Genomic DNA, 21,112 nt, shown 5'->3' on the forward strand with positions numbered 1-21,112 from the left:
ATATATATACACACACACACATATATATAATGAAGTGGGTGTATAATGTATGTTTTCCAAATAAGGAAATTTTACACTCTTCATGGCTTAGCTGAAATATCACTTTCCTATGAAACTATTCAATACCTCAGTTGAGGAGGATCACTTTGAGTTTGAGGACCCCCTGGGCTACATAGTGAGTTCAAGGCCAGCCTGAACTACATAGTGAGACCCTGTCTCAGAAACCCTGCTTCCAAACAAACAAACAAAAAACCAAAACAGGAAAATAAAAGTGATATCTAGTATTGGTTTTTAATTTTAAAAAAAATCATACTAATTTAATTTTAATATTTTGTTTACAAACAGGCAGCTATTATGATATTTACACATTTACCAAAATAACAGAAAAGTGGAATTCAAATGGAGACAAATGGCAGAGAATATGCAACATGCAATTCCCTTGGGAAGATTCAATTCGGCAACCAAAAAAATCACACTACTTATCTTTCCTTTTGAGATTATAGAAAATTTGAAGAGACAAAACCCAGAAACATGCTAATCTTTTTCTTTCTTTTTTAAAAAATAACTTAAATCAAGATTCATTCATTCCACTAATCATTATTCAGGATTTACTACATGTTAGTTGTCAAGGACATATTTGTTTGTTTGTTATTTGGTACCTGGGATTGAACTCCAGGCCTTGCGTTTGTGAGGCAGGTGGTGGCACCATTGAACTAAATCCCTGGCCCTAAGACATATTTGTGGTAAAGACCAAATGATCCCTGACTTTCTGGCATTTATATCCTAGACAGAGAGGATATCTGTCTCTTAGACAATAATTACGCAAATAATTTTTAATTCTAATTGTGATAAGTGCTATGGAGAAGTAGAGAATGATAGGTTAATATACGACAGAAGGTTAGTATACAATAGGAGGAACTTGACTTGGTTTACGAAAAGTCTTGAGTAGAACTTTAGCTTCTCCTGCTTCACATCCACAATGTCACTAAATCATGTTGATCCTGCCTCCTAAGTATCTCTCTATTCAACCCTCTTCCCTTAACTCTTCTAATACTGCCTCAACTCAAGGACATAATAATCTCGTGCCTGGATTAACTAATCTTCCTGCTTCCGAATTTTATTTCCCCTATCCATCTTCTGTAACATGAACAGAATGATCTTTCCGAGGAGGAAATAAAAGCATATCATTTCTATAAAACTGTCTACTTTAGATTTCTAATACTCCTACATAGTCTGGCACAGAATAAACATTTATAAAGATTTTTTCTAAACTGAATTGCTTAAAATCCCTCAATGGTTTCCTACTGATTAGAGCATAACGTTCAAGTTATGTGGCTTTGTCTCTTCAGACTTGCTCCCTACTACTTCTTAACACACTAAACTGCTTGCAGGTTTGTTCTATGCTGTTTTCACAATTTTCTTAGCCTTTATGCCTGTATGTGAAATTCCCAGTACTCCAGTACTAGGCATGGCATTTTCACCTCCTTCTTCTTTTTTTTTTTTTTTTTGTTGTTGTTGTTGTTGGTACTGGAGATCCAACTTGGGTCCTTGTGCTCGCAAGGCAGGCCACTGAACCGCTGAGCTAAATCCCTGGCCCTCACCTCCTTCTTATTCTTATTTCTCAACTCAAATCTTACCTATACTAAGAAGTCTTCCCTGACCTCTCTGGACAACTAGTTAAGTACTTTCTGAGCTTTCATTTTTCATCAGTAAAATCTCTATTATAGTATTTGACTATCAGTGTAATTAATATTTGCATGTTTGTCTCCTTGTATTGTGAACTCCTTGAAAGCAAGAGTTACTTCTTTTTCATCTCTACATTTTCATCAGGCATAGTGTAAGGGCTTAGTGTCTTTTTATGAATGAATGAATAAATGAACACTAAACTGGGACTTTTACATATTCATATCTTTAATTCATGGGGGATTAAGCATATTTATAAAATCCTGATTTTGTGATTAAAATGAAATCAGCAAATAAGCAATTTTATTGGGATGGTGAGCAAACAATTATTTATATATATGTTAATAATATTGATGTGCCAATTTTTTTATAATGCATACTTATGCCTCAAATGAACAGCTATTATACTTCTGCGAATTTTTATAACCTTTAAAAAATATAAGCATTTTATGGGCCAGGAATTTAGCTAAGAAAACTGAGGCTCAGAGATTCAGGAATTTGTGTAAGAGCGCACCTCTTGAAAAACAGTTAAGATTTGGTCACAGATAGTCTGGCTCCACTACTACTATGACATTGTGGGTATGATGTTAGTTTAAATTATGTATGTAAAACTTTATAAAAGTAATTAGCGAGTACAATTCTACAGAGTCCTGCATTAATGATAAGTCAGTAAACTCTGACATCTGCCTTGCTTCCTGGGCAATAGTTCAAGGCAATTACAACTTACAAGTGTTCTGTGATGTACTCACAGTTGGAATAAAGATGGGCTCATGAACTCATCTGTACAAGACAATGTCTTACCACAGTAAGTGAATCATCTGCTTAACTTCTAAAGGAAAGCACTTCGCAGTACAGCCTCTGACACCATTCAAAGTCTTTTGTGTTTCTGAATGCAAGGAAATCCCTAGCAAAGCCTGGGCAATTAAAACCACTTTGCTCATTGCTCTTTTGATTCACCGGGCCCATGGGCAGGTGCTAATGCATGAAAATGAATGTCATTTGTGTCAGTGGCAGGAAAAAGGAGATCTGTAGCCTACAAAAAGGATAATTTTTCTTATAATCAGTTTAAATGTGACACATACTCATATATGTAATATAAAGACTAATAATTTTAATTATTTTTAATAAAAATGCACAGAGTAAATTAGACCTTTCTGCTTAATTCCTGACTCTGGAAGGTCACAGAAATATATCAGCAAAAAATAAAGCAGTCACTATTTCTCTCTTTTCTGACACACAGTAAACAGTAGCTATAACAAGGCTTAAAATTTCACGTAACATCTACAAAATAATTTCCATTCCAGAAAGCTTTATTCAAAAGCTGGGTAGTTAGTGCCTAAACAAGTGCGTTGGAATGGCTCTGTAGATTAATATATGGCACAAAGAGAGCAGGAATCAGAATACTTTAGATGTAATTCCAATATCCCTCAGTACCTCTTTATCTCAGTTTCTTTTCTTTTTTTGGGGGGGGTACTGGGGATCGAACTCAGATCCTTGTGCTTGCGAGACAGGTAGCGGAACCAATGAGCTAAATCCCTGGCCCTTGTCTCAGTTTCTTAATTAAGCAGTGGATATAATACTTATCTGCCTGTCTGATTCATGTGCAAGTAATTTGTAAAGAACACATTTCCCAAAGATATAATTTAATAGTAATCCCAACTAGCCAGGGCCAGGGCCTTGTAAGTTCACAAGAAGCAGATGGCATCTACACACTGGGTGAGGGTGTGAGAGATTGCAAAGTGAGGAGCAGTATTGTTATTCGGGAATACAAATGATGCTGCCCTATTACCCTGAGAGCTACTTGGTTGTTTGTATTAGAGAGGTCACCTTAAGCTTCTAGGAGCAGCTGAGTAAGCTGGAGGACCCTTCTCGCTGCCATCTGCTTCCCTCCCAGACTGCTCTAACAAATCAAGAGGTTTTCCTTGTATTAGCCTCTTTAGAACAGCCACAGCCCTTAACATCACCATCAGCTTTAGGAGGCAGTGGTCTCTGTTCTCTGTGCAAGGAACCACAGTTAAAAAAAAATTAAGCTCATGTATTCACTGATAGAGAAAATCTTGCATTACCTAGTTTGCCAGTATTGTTTTACCTAGAATTCTATAAGGGGAAATTAGGAGTATGTTTTAAAGAATTAAGTAAAAGGGATAAAGGTGTAGAGGAAGTGGGAAGGTAGAGGAAAGGAAATAAGGGAAAAGAAAAAATATGAGAAATGGAAACAAATCTGTGTAAATAGGGGAGGGTAGAGGGGGTAAAGGGAAGGAAGGGATACGGGAAAAAAATGAGAACCAAGATCTGTCATGTAAAGGTACAAGATTCCAATGATGAATGAATGTAACTGTACTATATACCTCAAAAGTACCAATAAACTCAATGAAAAAAAAGAATTAAGTTTTTTTCCATTTTTAGAAGTATTTTATATGGAAAAAATACGAAATGGAAGAATTTGCCTCGAAAATTCTGGAAATTAATCTAACATCCATAAAATACAATACTTTAAAAATAATTTCAGTTTCCTGGTAACTACTCTGTAGTGCTTAATATTTATAAAACAAGTTATCTTGTATATTGGTGGATAATCAATCTATTCAGAATTTCCAGAACCTCCTCTAGTTTACCAGTGAGAACATTGTTTGGGACAAAACATACCACACTCCAAAAATTCTCTGCAGAAATGGTATGCACATGTTACATATATTGCCAAAATGGATGCTACAGGCCAACACTATCAATTGGGTTCTGGATTCAAATAAAGAACAGAGCAATATGTAATTGTAAAGTTATTTCAGAAACTATGCTCCATTCGGTAGTCTGTATCAATGAGGTAGGAGGGAATATAAACAATAAAACACTTTTCAAAAGGAAAAGGATATACACATAACTATTTTAGATCAATCACACTAATCAAATGCTTAATTCTGAGACTTCAGATAGTATTCAGATTTGCTTGAAAGTATTAAAAATTAAAAATATAGTTTCCTAAGAAGAAAGCTTCCTGGCTGTATTAAAAATTAAAAATATAGTTTCCTAAGAAGAAAGCTTCCTGGCTGCTTCTCTAAGATTGGGTATTAGAATATACTGAGATTATGTTTAAATATGCTTATATTTTATACATATATAATCTATATCTATTTCATGTATTTAGAATAGTATCTGGCATACTATAGTGTTCAAAAAATACTACGTTAGTGTTCCAACTATAACTCTAGTTGGTTCCCTTATTCCAGTATGTGAAAACTTCCTCATTTTAAGAAAAGCCTAACCTCAAATGAGCTAAAGAAAAAACATAATGCATAATTATCAAATGAACTGTAATCAAATTCTTGTAGTAATTGAAAGACTGATTTTCAGGCAATCTCAAGCCTTATCTTTTCTAAATTCTATGACATTTTATTTCCAACATGGCCTTTTTAATATAGAGGTGAATGCATATCCCACATAAAATTCTTTATTTAATAGTTTCCTCTACTAGTAAGAACCCCATTCCTAACATTTACAGCATTGTGGTCAAGGACTCATATTACCCTCTAGCTCTATTCTTTTGTTCTATCTTGCAACTTGACCAGTGTTGGGTAGCAAAAATGTCAAAACAAATTCAATTAGGACAATGCTTTTCATTCTCTTTGGAAACTGAAGCAAAACCATTTTTTTCCACATTCTTCAGTAACCTGATTCCATATAAACATCAGTCAGATAGAAGACATTCTCCTTAAGTCTTCACTCAAGGTTCTAAATGCACTCTGGATCTAAGGAGCAGTTCTTCACAGGAAAAATCTCTAGTGTCAGCAATTTTTCTGAATAAAAATTATATTACTGTATAATTCCACTGATTGGCCAGCATCTCCTTATGTTCTTATGTGACTTAACTCAAGGTAGTGAACAAAATTGCTACACAGAGTATTTTTCAAGTATACTTCTTTAGAAAGATTCCCTGAACACCTTTGGAAAATCTGAGCCTATGTGGTAGCCTATAATCCTACTACTCTGCAGTTCAAGGTCAGCCTGGGCTACACAGTGAAATCCTGTTAAAAAATTCTCTAGTTCCCAAAAGAGAAAATTTGATTTGCAGATTATATATTTATGGGTTTTCATGCCCTATGTGCTATAGTTTTTCTTTCCTTTAAGCCAAGTTTAAATTTGTTTATAAAAATTATGATCTAAGCTAAAGTGTAACTTACTCTGGCCTGAAGTCAAAATTAAAGCAGAGCAGAGCTCCAGAAGAATACATACAGCCATCGAAGGAAAAAAAAAAGAATTTTCTTCTGTGAGTAGACTCAAACTTGCTTATTAGAGAGTTTGTAGGAGAAACAAATAGATTAGGTAAAGATTTCACCCAATAATTCACTTTTAGATTCAAGGGTTCCCCTGTGGTTTATTAAAGAGCTCTCAAGACCAAAAGTGTAGGGGAAGAGGACTCTGGGATGTTTTTGCAGAATTTGCAAAATTCTGGGGGTAAATGAAAATACTCTTATCTGAGAAGCAGTTAAAAATAAAAAACTACAGTTCATGTAAACAAGAGCCAAAGAAGTTTCTTTGGCTCAAAGGTCTAGGACTATACAATAGCATTCCAGTTTCTGTACCAAAAAATTATGTGAGGTAAAGTATGTGATACTTTCTCATGCAAAATTGGTGGGAGAAGAACCAGGGTATTATCCATAGAAATAGTGCTAAAATTAATAATAATTTGAGAAAATTAATATTGAAAGATATCAACAGGCTAGAGCTCTTTTTATTATGGTGGCACAGTGAACTTTTTCTCTTATGTTTTGGATTTCAACCTCAGGATAAATATACTATTCCAATAGCAATTCCAAAAGACAGAATCATTCAGTCAGTAAACATCATTTATGCCCTTACTGTTTGCTACATACTAGTCTGAGAAGAGTTGGGTGGAAGCATTGAATAGATGATGCTAGAAGGATTTTTAAAGCAGTGAAAATACTGTTTGATACTAAAATGGTGGATGTTTGTCAAAACCCATAGAATATACAATACCAAGAGTAAATCTATTTTATTTTTGTTTTTGCTTTTGTGAGACAGGGTTTGGTTAGGTAGTTCAGGCTGGCCTTGAACTCATTATATACTTCAAACTCATAATGATACTCCTGCCTCAGCCTTCTGAGTGTTGGGATCACAGGAGTACACCACCATCCCCATATTGAATCCTAATTTAAACTATGGACAATAAGTGATCACAATGTTTCATTGTAATTTTTTTCTATTGTAACTAATCCATCAGGCCGGGCGTGGTGGCACATGCCTGTAATCCCAGCACTGGCGGCGGGGGTGGGGTGGTTGAGGCAAGAGGATTCTTGTGAGTTCGCGACCAGCCTGGACTACATAGTGAGTTCCAGGTCATAGTGAGACCCTGTCTCAAAAAACAAACAAACAAACAACCCCCCCCGAAAGAAACCTAATCCATCATTCCAGTGGGTGATACTAACAATGGGGAAGCTATGCATGTTTGGGAGTGGGGGGGGTATAGAAATCTTCTAAAATGTTACTGTAAACCTAAAAATGCTTTTAAAACAGTCTAAAAATGTCAAGCCTTGCACACTGATATATGCTGTAATCCCAACTACTCCGGAAACTGGATCACAAATTCAAGGATAGCTTGGGTAGTTCAGTGCAGCCCTTTCTCAAAATAAAAATCAAAAAAGGACTGGGGATCTATTTCAGTGGTAGAGTGCTTGCTTAGCATGCACAAGGCCCTGGATTCAATGTTCCACACTGAAAAAAAAAATCAGTTGACCTCATAATGTATGAGTCAATTTCTATACCAGTGGTGGCAAACCTATGGCTCACGTGACACAGCAGGCTGTTTGTAACATTGAAAGCTCTAAAAAGTTCACCATTACAGTCTCCACTTTGTTTCACTGATCTATTTGTATGTATACCATGTTGTTTTTGTTATAGTAACTCTTTAAGTTTTCATTTCAGTAGTGTTCTGTCTTCCAAAAGTGTTATTTTCTCTCCAAAATAATTTTTGACTATGAAATCAACCTTGCTTTCTTGGAAGACAACTTCACTAAGTTATGATGTCATTTCCTCCCTCCCTCTCTTCTTTCCTCTTTCCTACCTTCCTTTTCCCTTTTATCCTCCCTCCCTTCTTTGGGCATGTGGTATTGGAGATCAATCATAGGGCCTCACGCATGCTACATGAATGGTCTACCAAATGAGTTATAGTTAACAGTCCTTGTACTGTTTTAATAAGCTGTTGAATTTGGTTTGCTAAAATTGTTCAGAATTTGTGTATATATGTTCATGACTAATCATCTATAGTTTTCTTTTCCTATAACATCTCTGTCTAATTTTGTTTTGGAATACTGCTGGCTGCACAGAATAAACTGCCAAATTGTCTCTTTTTAATTTTTTGTTTCTATTAGGAAAGGATTTTGGATTTTTGTCAAGTGCTTCACTTGCATTTATGCAGTTTTGTTATTATGGTGAATTACATTTACTGATTTTAAAACATTAATATTTATTTGCTAGAATAAGTCATCATTACCAATACAGAGACACAAACAAACATAACAACAGCTGTAAGACTCCCACACGATGTCCTGACTTCTAAAGTCTTTTCTCCTGTATTTGTCTGCCTTAACACACATCAGCATCTCCTGCTTTTGACTTAACTTCAGCAGAATCCTTTGAACCAGTAATACTGTTATGTTCATTAAGCTTTAATTCATATAATTACAACTTTTCCCCATTTCTCAATTGAACTTTATTTGTATTTTAAAGTTGTGCTTTTGAAGTACACTTACTGCTTTTTAAATGTCAAGTCAACCTTGCATTCCTGAGAAAAATCTTACTCAATAAGTAATGCATTATCTTTTGATTTGCTATAACACTGTTTGGCATTTTTGTGTCTTTGGCCATGGACATAGCAATTTATAATTTTTTTGTGATGTTTCTGTCTGGTTTTGATAGCAGGGTAATGCAGGGTAATGAGTTGGAAAATATTCCCTTCTTTTTAAATTTTAAAAAGTATTTGGTAAAATTGTGTAGTTGGTATTATTTTATCCTTAAAATATTTAGAATTTACCAGTGGAGCCATCTGGTCTGGAATTTTTCAGTAACATAATTTTTAACTACAAATCCAATTTCTTTATTAGGACTATTCCTTCTCTTTAACACTTATTATTTTACAAATTCTTATTTATTATTTATCCCCAGTAGAATGTGTGCTCTATAAGTATAGGGTTGCTTTGTCTTAAAAAACAAACTGTTTTCTGCTGTATTCTCAGTATTTACTTAGCACATGGCACATAGGTATTCAATATACTAATGGATTAAATTAAAAAGTTACAAATCTGTAACTATTTTATCATGTGTTTTGATGTCTTCCAAATGTTCTAACATTTATATATTGAAATGTATCCTCTCATTATGTTATTTACCTTTTTGTTTTTTACTATTATCAGGATATTACTCTTTTTTACACATTATGTGATAAAATTACTTGTGAGTATCATTTCAGAAAAGGAAAATTATAAAGTATTCATCATAAAGATCTACACCAGATCTGATAGGTTGAGAAGAACTAACTTCACAAAGCGATGTAGAAGTCTGGGAAAGATATTCATCACACAATTCTGTTGACGTATTCTGGGACAGAGTAGTTTGAGGAGGTGATAAAGTGACAAGGACCTCAGTATCTTGGAATTTGTTTTGTTTTGTCTTTGGTGTTGGAGACCTAACCTAGGACCTCAAGCATGCTACTAAATATCCTTGAAAGAGGAGATACAGGTATTGTGTGGCACCAGGACCAGGACTTCCCTTGATTGGCACCATCTGCATTTCTCAGGGTACACAGAAAAAAAAAACCCTCAAACAATCAAAGAGTTACTTCTCTAGGATTATCCAAAAGTCACAGTAAGTCCAAAATCAAGAAAGTTCAGAGGATGATGTGATTCGAGCTTGAGGGAAGAAGTCAACCTAAAAAATTATCCTGCTACATGGAAGCTTGTGGGAGAAGATGCTTAATGGGGCGAAAGAAAATTATGCACTGAAAGTATGATAAGGAGAGTAACTAGTCTGCCTGGTATAAGTTGGTCTTATACATATAGCCCCAGTGTAATTATAAGAAAGGTGAAGTAGTTAAAATAATGCAAAACAGACTTTTAAGAAAAGGAAATCACTAAAAAAAGACATAATGATAAATAACTCAAAATAGTATGAGGTTCAAAATGCATATAGAAAAAACTGATAAAATTACTGTACTTTGTATCTTCTCTTTTGTAGTCATAGTAGTCAATCTTGTATCATTCTGATCAATGAAGTTCTGTGTAATACTGTACTATATACAATAAACAAAACATTGCCTTTTTTTTTTTTTTGCTTCCATTGACTTATAAAGTTGGAAATAAGGAACTGGTTTCAATTCTTCAGATATTTCTCCTAAAAGCATACAGGATATTTTAATGAGCACCTTGGAACTAATCAGGAATTTAAGCTATCAGTATGGTAAACAATTTTTTTAAGCCCGAGAAATACCTCAAGAGCACTCTCTTTCTCCTCCTAACTAGAAAATGTGTCATTAATAACATGGGTACAGAGTCTGAAGCTGGAAGTACACAGTAAACTTTGATGAAAACAAACAAATTAAACAAAACCACATCTAGGTTTATTGACACAGCTTTTCAGCAATGCTAAACTACAGAATACATGTCTCCTAGGAGGCTGAGTACAGTTAAGGACACTATGGTATGATACAAAAACCAATGGCAAGTAATTTAAACTTCAAAAATGATAAACAATTACTTCAGGCAATGAAAATAATGCTTGACTATCTTTCAGCTTTGTCTGACTAGGACTTTTTTTTTCCTGGTACTGGGGATTGAACTCATGACCTTATGCTTGTGAGGCAGGCACAGTGCCACTAAGCTAAATCCCCAGCACTAGGACTATTTTTTTAAAGTGATACTATTCAGTGTAGTAAGCAAGGATTTATTTGCTTGGCAATATAAACAATTCTAAGAGAAAGGTTAGACATTCAGAACACTGTTAGGTTTATTCTTCACTTCTGTCCACATTCCGCTTGGATGTGAAAAGAAGAACATGCATAAACACAAAATAACTCTATTGTGATGAACTATATTAGTGTAGTTAGGCTGTTTAAAATTAAATAAGCCACAGACAACACACTTAAATCATTTAAATCACTGAGGAAATTCAAGTTATGTAGTAGTTGGAGACCACAAGAAGGCCAAATGAAGCTCAAGAAACAGGAAAAAAAGACTAGATTTTTATAAGCATGATAACTAATCTTGGTGATTAAGACCCCAATCAGGTGCAGAGTAAAAAAGAATGGGGTGCCAGGCATGGTGGTGCATGCCTACAATCCCAACATTTTGGAGACTGAGGCAGTAGTGCCATGAATTTGAGGCCAGCCTGGGATATATATACATAGTGAGACTCTGTCTCAAAAAAAAAGAATGGGTTGTTAGGGAAGAAAGGGGAATAACTGAAGTGGGCAATGTAACAAGAATGTTTTTATCCAATCACTGGTTGAGAAACTCTCCAAATGCTAGAGAAGATCATTAGCAGATAGTTCAGAATATAGTAAAGGAGCTGGGTATAGCGGCACTTGCCTACAATCCTAGTACTTGGGAGGCTGAGGCAGTAGGATCACTATGAGTTCCAGACGAGCCTGGGCTACATAGTGAGTTCCAGGGCATTCTGAACTACCTAGTGAGACCCTGTCTCAAAAAAAAACACAAAAAACAAAAAACAAAAACAAAACAAAAAAACAGTAAAGGGACTGAATCCTAAATAAAACTCTCCCTAGTTACATGATTGCTTAAATTCACCTCATAAAAGTGACTAGAGATTTCATCCTCAGTCATCTATCTACATTAGTTTAAAAGAATGGGTTAGGCTAAGCACTGAGTGATTATATATATTTTTTTATTTATGTGATTATATATAATATATAGATACCTATAAATACATACACAGATTGGATGCTGTAACTTAAGTGCCTTTGTTTAAATTCAGCAAAGATGGTATAAAATAGTAGCTTTTATAAAGAGAGTAGCAATATCAATCTGAACCAACTTGTATGAAAAAACCAGTGGGAATTTTTCAGAGCCCAACTCTTTGAAGTCTAAGAACAGGTCATACAGGTACAAGTTGGAAAGCAGAGGTGGGTAAGTATTCAACCCATGGTTAAGAGGGCATCCCCATAAATTACAAGAGATACATAAGTGTACAATGGACTTTGAGACAATACTATTCAGCAAAGTAACCATTTCAAAATGTTTGGGTAACGATACCAGCTAAAATCACTACAAGTGTATATTAAGGGTTAGTTCAGCTCATTAGCTTATTCAGCTATATACTTTCCCTGCATAGTAATAAAATAATTCATTTACTTTCACAATCTATAAGACAGAGAGCTTTATTTACATCAATACAATTTTATGTGAATGAGAAAGTATAATATAAAGTGCTCCCAGAAACTATCAATTTGTAACATGTACTGTTTGTTGCTTGGCAAAAACAAAACAAAATAAAAAAAGGACACCTGTCCCTGAAAAAACCCTACCAGTAAGATAGATGTATTCAAAATACTCAGGGTACTCTACTCTTTATCTGTATCTGTGGCATTTCATTTCTAAATGTTGTAAATCTACAACCACCAGCTTTAAATCAATATCCCTGCATGATATCCACATTTGAAAATTTATACTGAGGCTTAAAGGCTGAGCCCATAAGTATTTCCAGAACAACCATTAAAAATAAAGTCCAAAATGATTTTTTCCTAAAAAAAATAAGCAAAATTAGAAAGTCTAAGTGTTTAATCACACTGCTAAATGTAACCACTTTGTAGATGATGTAGTCAACCACAGAAACAAGGATAAACTTAAATATAATCACCTAATTTGGTATTAATAACCTAATCCAGTATCAAGAAAAAGTAGGCAAAATTTTTTTTTAAATTTTATTGAATGAATGCATCATTATCAAATGCTTATTAAACATGGCTATGTGCTAAGCACTATTCTGGGTACTGAGAAAAGCTAAATAAACCTTTTATCTTTAGAACTGTCTCAGGTACTTCATTATAATATGAAGCTGAGTAATACAACTACCCCTTGGATTATCTACAGATACTTAATATGTTTAAAACTGAACTCCCTTTCTTTTACCTAAACCTGTGCGTTTTGTTTTAGGTATTAGGGATCAAACCCACAGAATCATTTGTGCTAGGCAAGTGCTCTATCACTGTTATATCCCCAGCCCTTTTAAATTTAATTTTTGGGACAGTGTCTTACTTATCTGGACTTGAATATACAATCCTTCTCCTAAGTAACTGGGGTTACAGTGTGCATTGCCATGCCTGGTTAAACCTGTTTTCCCCTAGCCCTTATACTAAGCTACATCCCTATCCCCAAGAATCATTCTTGACATCTCTTTTCCTTTATTTTCATAATCCAGTCCCCATGTCAAATCTCTTGCAAATTTCACCTCTTCTATCTATAATCACTACCACTAACATAGTCCTGGCACTCATCATGTCTTGTATAGATTAGTGTAGTATCCCTCTTCTAGCGCAGTATCCTGCTCTTCTGGTCTCTGGTCTTGCTTCTCTCTTTGAATCTTATTTTCTGAAATGAAAATCTAATAATATTAGTCTCTTTCTCAAAACTCCTTTCTCTTACAAATAATTCCAAAATCTGTAAAGGAACTTGTATAACAGTTGCAAATGCCTGCTCCTTCTCTATCATCTCTTTCTAAAATGCAATGCTGGGCCAGGGATTTAGCTCAGTGTCATCGCACCTGCTTTGCAAGCACAAGGTCCTGAGTTCAATCTCTGGTACCCCCCCCCAAAAAAAGCAGTACTCCATTTTTTGGTTCCCCAAACATCTTGTGTTTATCTTGCTCCCTAGGCTGTTACAAAAGCCATTTCTTCTCTGTAAAGTTCTCTCTCCTACTTCTTTACCTGGCTAATTCAAGCTAGTTTTTTCAAACTTAGTGAACCGTCATTCTTGGAGAAGTTATACCAGTACCACAGATATGGCTATTTTTAGTATAGGTACTTCTGTCATGGAACTTTTTATACTTTATAACTGCTTGTAATTGTCAGCCTTTGCCCCTACCACTCCTCTAGCAGTAGATTGTGAGGTGCATAGGGCAAAGATTTTGTACTGCTCATAGTTGTAATCTAGAAGTTATTCTAAATTTCTCTTTCCTTTAACCTCTATATCCAATCATCAAGTTATACATATTTCTACAAGACATGTCCTATTTTCCATCCCTAATTTCACTTCTGTAATTAAATTATTCATTGCCTTTTTTTGAAACTACAGTAAAAGTCCTGAAATTGGTCATCTTTGCCTCAACAAAGGTATCCAAGTGAATTAAAATACTAATCTTACTTTGTATTTCCTAACTAAAAACTCTGAATCATCCCCTCAACACTTTCAGGATAAAGCCCAAACTCAAGGGATACATGATCAGTGATCCTTTTGTGCTCATCAGCATTTTCTTCCCTTCTTGATTCTCTATTTATTTATATAAATGGGGGGCATGAGTCAGTGCTGGGGATTGAACCCACAGCTTTACTCATGCTAAGCAAGTTCTTGGCCACCTATGTTTTTCTAACAACACTTAACTGCTTTCATTTCCCCAATTTCAGGGGTTCTCAACCCCTAGGCCACAGACCAGCCCAATCCATACACTGTCAGAAACCAGATCATACAGCAGGTGAATAAGCAAAGCTTCATCTGTATTTATTACTGGTGTTCAATGCTCACATTACCATGTGAATTCTGCTTCCTGTCAGATCAGCAGTGGTAGATTCTATAGGAGTACAAACTCTACTGTTAATTGTGCTTCCTGCATTAAAAGACAAATCTTTGGAGTTTTTCAAAAGAAAAAAATGTGAACATGAAGAACAGAAGCAATTACTGAAGGCTACCACTTCATCAAATATGTCTGTACTGACAGCATAATTGATGGGACCCAGCAACGCATCTACAGAACTTACAGAACTATTCAAGTCTTTGAATGACTACTTACCTATCAGGAAAACTGAGTTGGTTGTATTGTGTTGGTATGTACATGGACAGAGTGGCTGCCATAATTGGACAGCTTTCTAGTTTCACTACTCAGGTCAAAGAAGTTGCTTTTGAATAAGTCTACACAGTGCCATTCATAGACAAATACTAGTTAGTGAAAAAATGTCACCTGCACTTCACAATGTTTTGCAAGATATAATTAAAATTATCAACTACATTAAAGTTCATGACCTTAACTCACATCTGTTCATGTAGCTCTGTGAAGAAATGGGGACAGAGCACACAAGTCTCTTAATCATAGAAGTGAGATAGCTTTCTAAAGTGCAGTAAGTAGGTAGCACTGACCAGAGTGTTTGAGTTAGAGGAGCTGCTCCAGAGATTTCTTTTAGAAAAGAGTCACCACTGGTAGCACATTGCAGTGACACAAAATGGATGGCAAAACTTGCTTATTCACATGACACATTCAATCTGCTCAGTGAACTCAACCTGCCACTTCAGAGGAAAACAAAAGCTGTGTTCAAGTCAGCAGATAAAGTGACTGCATTCAAAGCCTGAGTGGAATTATGGGGACAGATAAAGTGACTGCATCAAACTGGAATTGTGGCAGCAACCAGTGAACATTAGGGCTTTTGACATATTTCAAACATTAGTAGAAATTTGAAAAAGAGACTGAGCCAGAACCTTCTCCCAGTTGGTACACAATCATCTATTTCAGCTTTCAAAACAGTTTGAGCATTACTTCCCAATCACAAAAGACCCCAAAATTGGTAAGGAATGGATTTGCAACCCATTTTTGAATAAGCCAAGTGAACTGACTTTGTGCTAGAAGAGGATCAACTGCTTGAGAATGCAAATGACTGTGACCTTAACAGTATGTCTGAGACAACTTCAGATCTTTGTGAAACAGTGTTTTCTGTAGTGACAGCAACCAAAATGAGATTATAGGGTAGACTGGGCATAAGAACACACTATGGGCACCATTGTCTCCCATCACCCCCAGGTGGGACTATCTAGTTGCAGGAAAACACTCCCACTGTTTATGCATTATAGTGATTTGTATAATTATTATATCTTACAATGTAATAATAATGGGAAAAAAGCACATAAGTATAATGCACTTGAATAGTCTCAAAACCATTCTCCTTTTCCTGCCTCTCATCTATTAAAAAAATTATCTTCCACAAAACCAGTCCCTGGTACTAAAACATTTGGAGATTGTGTCCTTATAAAACTACATATATACCTACCTGTAACAGAGTACTTCATTGATTCTACCAAGAAAAATGAATACACGTCCATAAAAAATGTATAGTAGCAAGAAACTGGAATATCAATAGGATGAAATTTCAATAGCAGAATAACTAAACAAACTATAAACTATATTTTTGTACAATGGATTAGTAATTTGTAATAAAATGTAACCAATAACTGATATACATATAAAAGACAACACAGATGAATCTCAAAATCACTATGCTAAGTAAAAGCTTTGCTCAAAAGAATATGGGCATGTGATCTCATTCATATGAAGTTTTAGAACAAGATTTTTAAGCAAAATACTGGATTTTTACATATTTAATGGATGAGAAATGATAGCTCAGAACACTTTTAATTAGCTCTCTCCCACCTCCTTTTTTTGAGAGAGGGTCTTGCTATGTATTCCATTCTGGCCTCGAACTCACAGCAATCCTCTGGCTTTAGCTTTCTGAGTGCTGGAACTGTAAGTGTGCACCACCATGACTGATTGAATTTTTCATATTCTGAATGAAGTTGAACATCTTTCTCTTATGTTTAAGGATCATTTAAAATGAAATTTTTGTTTTTGTAAATTACTAATATTCGTTTTTTCCTCTCAATGTTTTAAAGTACTCAATTTTTAAAATTCAATTTTTTTAAAATTTTCCCTCTAGATTTTTACAAGTTCTTCAGCAATTTGTCATCTGTCTTTTGACTTTATGGTGTTTGAGGCCATTCAAAGGATTTCTTTTGTTGTTGCTGTTTGTTGTTTTTTGAGACAGGGTCTCACTAGGCAATTCAGGCTGTCCTTAACTCCCTATGTAGCCCAAGTTGGCCTCAAACTCACAGTGATCCTCCTGTCTCGGCATCTCAAGTGCTGGTATTACAGATGTGTGTCTGGCTTTTCTTGTTTTTATATAGTCAAATTTAACAATATTTCCTTTAATTCTTCTGCATTTTGAGTCATAGCTAGAAAGTTTCTCCCTAATCCAGATTATAAGGCAACCTACTCATGTTTTTTGTTATTTCCATTTAGGCTTCTCACTCATGTGAAGTTATTCTTGTGTATTGCATGAAAAGTACATTAAATTTTATATTTTTTCCAAATGCTTATCAAGTTTTCACTTCACCATCAGAAATTCTTGTCTTTTTTTTTTTTTTTTGGTACCGGGGATCAAACTCGGTTCCTTGCGCTTGCAAGGCAGGTAGAGAAAAATCCTTGTCTTTGTTTAAAGTTCCACTTTTGTCATGTACTAAATTTCCAAACTGAGTCTATATGTATATACACATATATACTCACACATATGCATGTGTATATATTTTCTCAAGATTTTACATATTGTTATTTTTTGTACACTTCATCTACCTTTTACTAATAGTGGTATGCTAAAGCTTTCTATTTTTTAGTAGTTTCTATCAGTTTCTCATGTTATTTGTTGTTTTTACTTTTTGAGTGGTTTTTTCTTTTACTGAGGGGTAGATAAGAAGAGTTATATCATCACTTTTTTTTTGATACTGGGGATCAAACTCAGAACCTTGAGCTTGCAAGGCAGGCTGTAGAACCACTGAGCTAAATCCCAGTCCCTATATCATCACTTTTAAATTTGTGTTTCAGCATTATAAAATATTGTGTTTCATTTAACAATTTTGGCCTGATTCTACTTTGTCTGAAATTAGAGTAACTTTCTTATTGTTTCCATTTGGTTGGTACATCTTTGTTTACTCTTTTACTTTTAGCCTTTCTAAATTTCTGATTTAAGTGTATCTTCTGTATACAGCATAGACTTAAATTTATTTATCAGTCCATTGAAAGTCTTTCTCTTTCAACAGTTAAGCTAATTTCCATTTATTTTTTTTAAAATTTTATTATTTTTGGGCCGGGGATTTAGCTCAGCGGTTCAGTGGCCTGCCTCGCAAGCGCAAGGACCCGAGTTTGATCCCTGGTACAAAAAAAAAAATTTATTTATTTGCATTTAAAAGAAACTGTTGACAAGGATTAACGGGAAATAATCTTCCACTAGTGGGAAAAAAGAGTCAACACTACTGAAACAGTAGTAGGTTTTGTTTTGTTTTTTTAACTGAACAATACCTCTTAGATGCTGTCACTGATAACAATGAAAAAACCAACTGCTTCCTACTTTTCTAAGCACGTGACAATTATAATGAACAATATTCGCTCACCTCTGTTCTTTCCCAAATATACAAAAATTAAAATACCAATTCAAAAAACTAATATTTTTCTGTTTAAACATTTTTTACGGATACAATTTCAATATTCTCATTTAATAGTGGTGCTATTTATGAGTTTTTTTTTTTCCGTTCACAAGTTAAGCAACCCACCCAAAGGGAACTGATAAGTCTATAGGCTCACGCTGCAAGTAAAAAGTTCAGGAATGCAGCAAGTGACATTTCTAAAACACAAAATAGATAAAATCCTTAGAAGGTTCAGAAAGCTTTGCTAAGCAGATGGCCACAAAACTAGGTACATCTGATAATTCCGCTGGCGATATCAATAGGACTCCCAATGTTTCTTGATTCAACTTGAACTCTCATTTAGGCTTTGTATTTGGCTTTTCCAGTTTCACTAATGACACAGTCATGATTCAAATCCCGGAAGTATTCATTATAGTCAAGGGCATAGCCAACAACAAACTTGTCTGGAATGTCAAACCCAACAAAGTCTGGCCTATATCCAACTTTGAGGGGTCCTTCTCGCCAGCAAGCTTGTGACCTTGACCATCTTGGGATTATACTGCTTGACCAAGGAAAGAAATGTTTGCATTGTTTTGCCAGTGTCAATTATATCCTCAACAATCAGGGCATTCTTTCCAGTTAAAGTTGAGAGATCATTTCTGCCAATTACCTTTATGTCCCCTGTTGACTGGTCATTACAGTAGCTCTTGAGTCTAATAAAATCTACAGTCATAGGAATGGACTTATCACAGTTTCTATTCAGTACTTTAATGTAATCCAGCAGGTCAGCAAAGAATTTACAGCCTTTCTTGAGAACACAAAGAGCTACAATGTGATGGCCTCCCATTTCCTTCATCATGTTTTGAGCAAGCCTTTCAGTCCTGTCCATAGTCCATGAAGGATAAACACCTTTTCCAAATCTTCGACATAATGATTAAGAAAACAAAATAAATCTAGGTCATATAGCTCAAGATCACTAATCACAATGCTAGGGATGGGAGCTGCCATAACAGAGCCATCCGGTGCATGGGCTGATGGCAGTCTGTGGAGAAGGAAGCCGGCGGAGGGCACAGGAGCCACAATTTCCATTTTATTAAACTTACTGATATGATGATCTAAAGACTGTTGTATTATTATGCTTTAATTACTGTCTAGATATTTCCTGGGTCTTTTTCCCTGTGTCTTTCTTATTCTTTTTCAAGTTTATTTTGAAGTGTGAGAATGTCTGTTGTCCTAGTGGTTTTATATCTTTTCTCATGCCCACAGTTACCTAAGCATTTTACTGTATGGTTTGTCACTTTAAAATAGTATTCTTTGAATATCAACATTGATTTTATGACAGTTATGGATCTCACTTTATTTTCTCCTTCCTCCCTTTTCTTTCTAGAACATATCACACTTTTTAAGTCCTAATTTAAAAAAGTACAGCAGCATTTTCATTTTTATTGAGGTGAAATTCATATAATTAACCATTTTAAAGTGTATAATTCAGTAGCCTTTGGTACGAAGTGTTAGGCATTATTTTAGCTATCTCTAGTTTCAAAACTTTTTCATTACCCCTAAAGAATATCTCATCCCCCACCCTTTTTTTTTTGTACCAGGGATCTAATGCGTGACCTTGCACTTGGCGAGGCAGGCAGGCAGCAGCATCACTGAGCTAAATTCCCAATTCTCTCATTTAAGTAATCATTTTCTGTTTACCTCTCCAGCAATCACCTAGCACTTCTAATCTTTCTGATATGACTTTGCTTATTCGGAATATTTCATATAAAAGAAATATAATATGTAAACTTTTGTGTCTAGCTATTTTATCTTAATATTTTCAAGGTTTATCCAATTTATAGGATATATCAGTACTTTATTCATTTTTATAGCTGAATAATATTCTACTGTGTGAATACATCAGAATTTTTATTCATTCAGTTGATACATACTGCTTCTACCTTTTGCCTATTATGTTTTTGTTTGTTTGTTTTTTCTAGTACTGGGGATTGAACTCAGGACCTTGTGTTTCCCAGGCAAGCATGGTGCCACTGAGCTATATCCCCGGCTCCCTTTTGTCTATTATAAATAATATGACTGAATATTTGTGTACAAGTTTCTGTGTAGACATTGGTTTTTCTCTCTCTCTTTTTTTTTTCTTGAGTACATACCTAGGAATAGAAACGCTGGGCAATGCAGTATCTTAGTTACTTTTTGCTTGGCTAAGACAAAATACACAACACCCGAGGTTAAGGGAGAAAAGGTTTATTTCGACTCTTAGTTTGTAGAGGTTTCAGTCCATAATTGGCTCCAAGGCAAGGTGGCATAGCAGAGGGGCATCACAGAAAAGAAGTTTGTAGCATGGCAGAGCAGGAAGGCAGCAAGTAACAAGCAATGGCAGCAGCAGAAATAATGGCAGCAGAAAGCCTTCTTTCTGTCCCTTTTATTTTATCCAGGTTACCTGCCCTAGGGTAGATCCAGCCACCTCCGAAAAGCCTCATCTATGACGGCATGAGGCATTGGGGTGGGGGCGGGGCATCTGGCTACAAGCCATAGTATGCATGTAATTATTCTGTGTTCAGTATTTTGGAATTACCACTTTTTCCACAGTAATTGAATTTAAAAAAATATTTTCAACAGTAGTGTATAAGGGTTTCTATTTCTTTTGGGGGGGGCTTCTATTTCTTTATATCTTTGCCAAAACTTAGTATTTTTTTTGTTTTTATTATAATCATCTAAGTGGGTTTGAAATGATCATCTTCATTGTGATTTTTACTTTTCTTAATGATTGAGGATGTTAAATATCTTCTCATGTGCTTATCGACCATTTATATTTCTTCTTTATAGCAGCTTTTCTATGGTGTCTAAAAATTATTAGATTATTATTGGTACCAGGGATCAAACTCAGGACCCTGCGCTTGTGAGGCAGGAAATGGCACCACCCAGCTAAATCCTGGCCCGGATTATTAATTTTTGTTTTAACAAATTATAGG

General features: G+C 35.1%; 1 protein-coding gene and 1 pseudogene across 1 annotated transcript in view; both read right to left on the reverse strand.

The window, feature by feature from the left end:
• Zswim5 (zinc finger SWIM-type containing 5) overlaps nucleotides 1–21,112 on the reverse strand; it is a 145,948-nt gene that overhangs the window by 69,539 nt on the left and 55,297 nt on the right. The gene's annotated exons all lie outside the window — the stretch shown is intronic.
• LOC104852474 lies at nucleotides 18,452–19,145 on the reverse strand (annotated as a pseudogene).

This window comes from Fukomys damarensis, unplaced genomic scaffold (genome assembly GCF_012274545.1).
Source record: "Fukomys damarensis isolate Sample0158 unplaced genomic scaffold, DMR_v1.0_HiC HiC_scaffold_23, whole genome shotgun sequence".
NCBI lineage: Eukaryota > Metazoa > Chordata > Mammalia > Rodentia > Bathyergidae > Fukomys > Fukomys damarensis.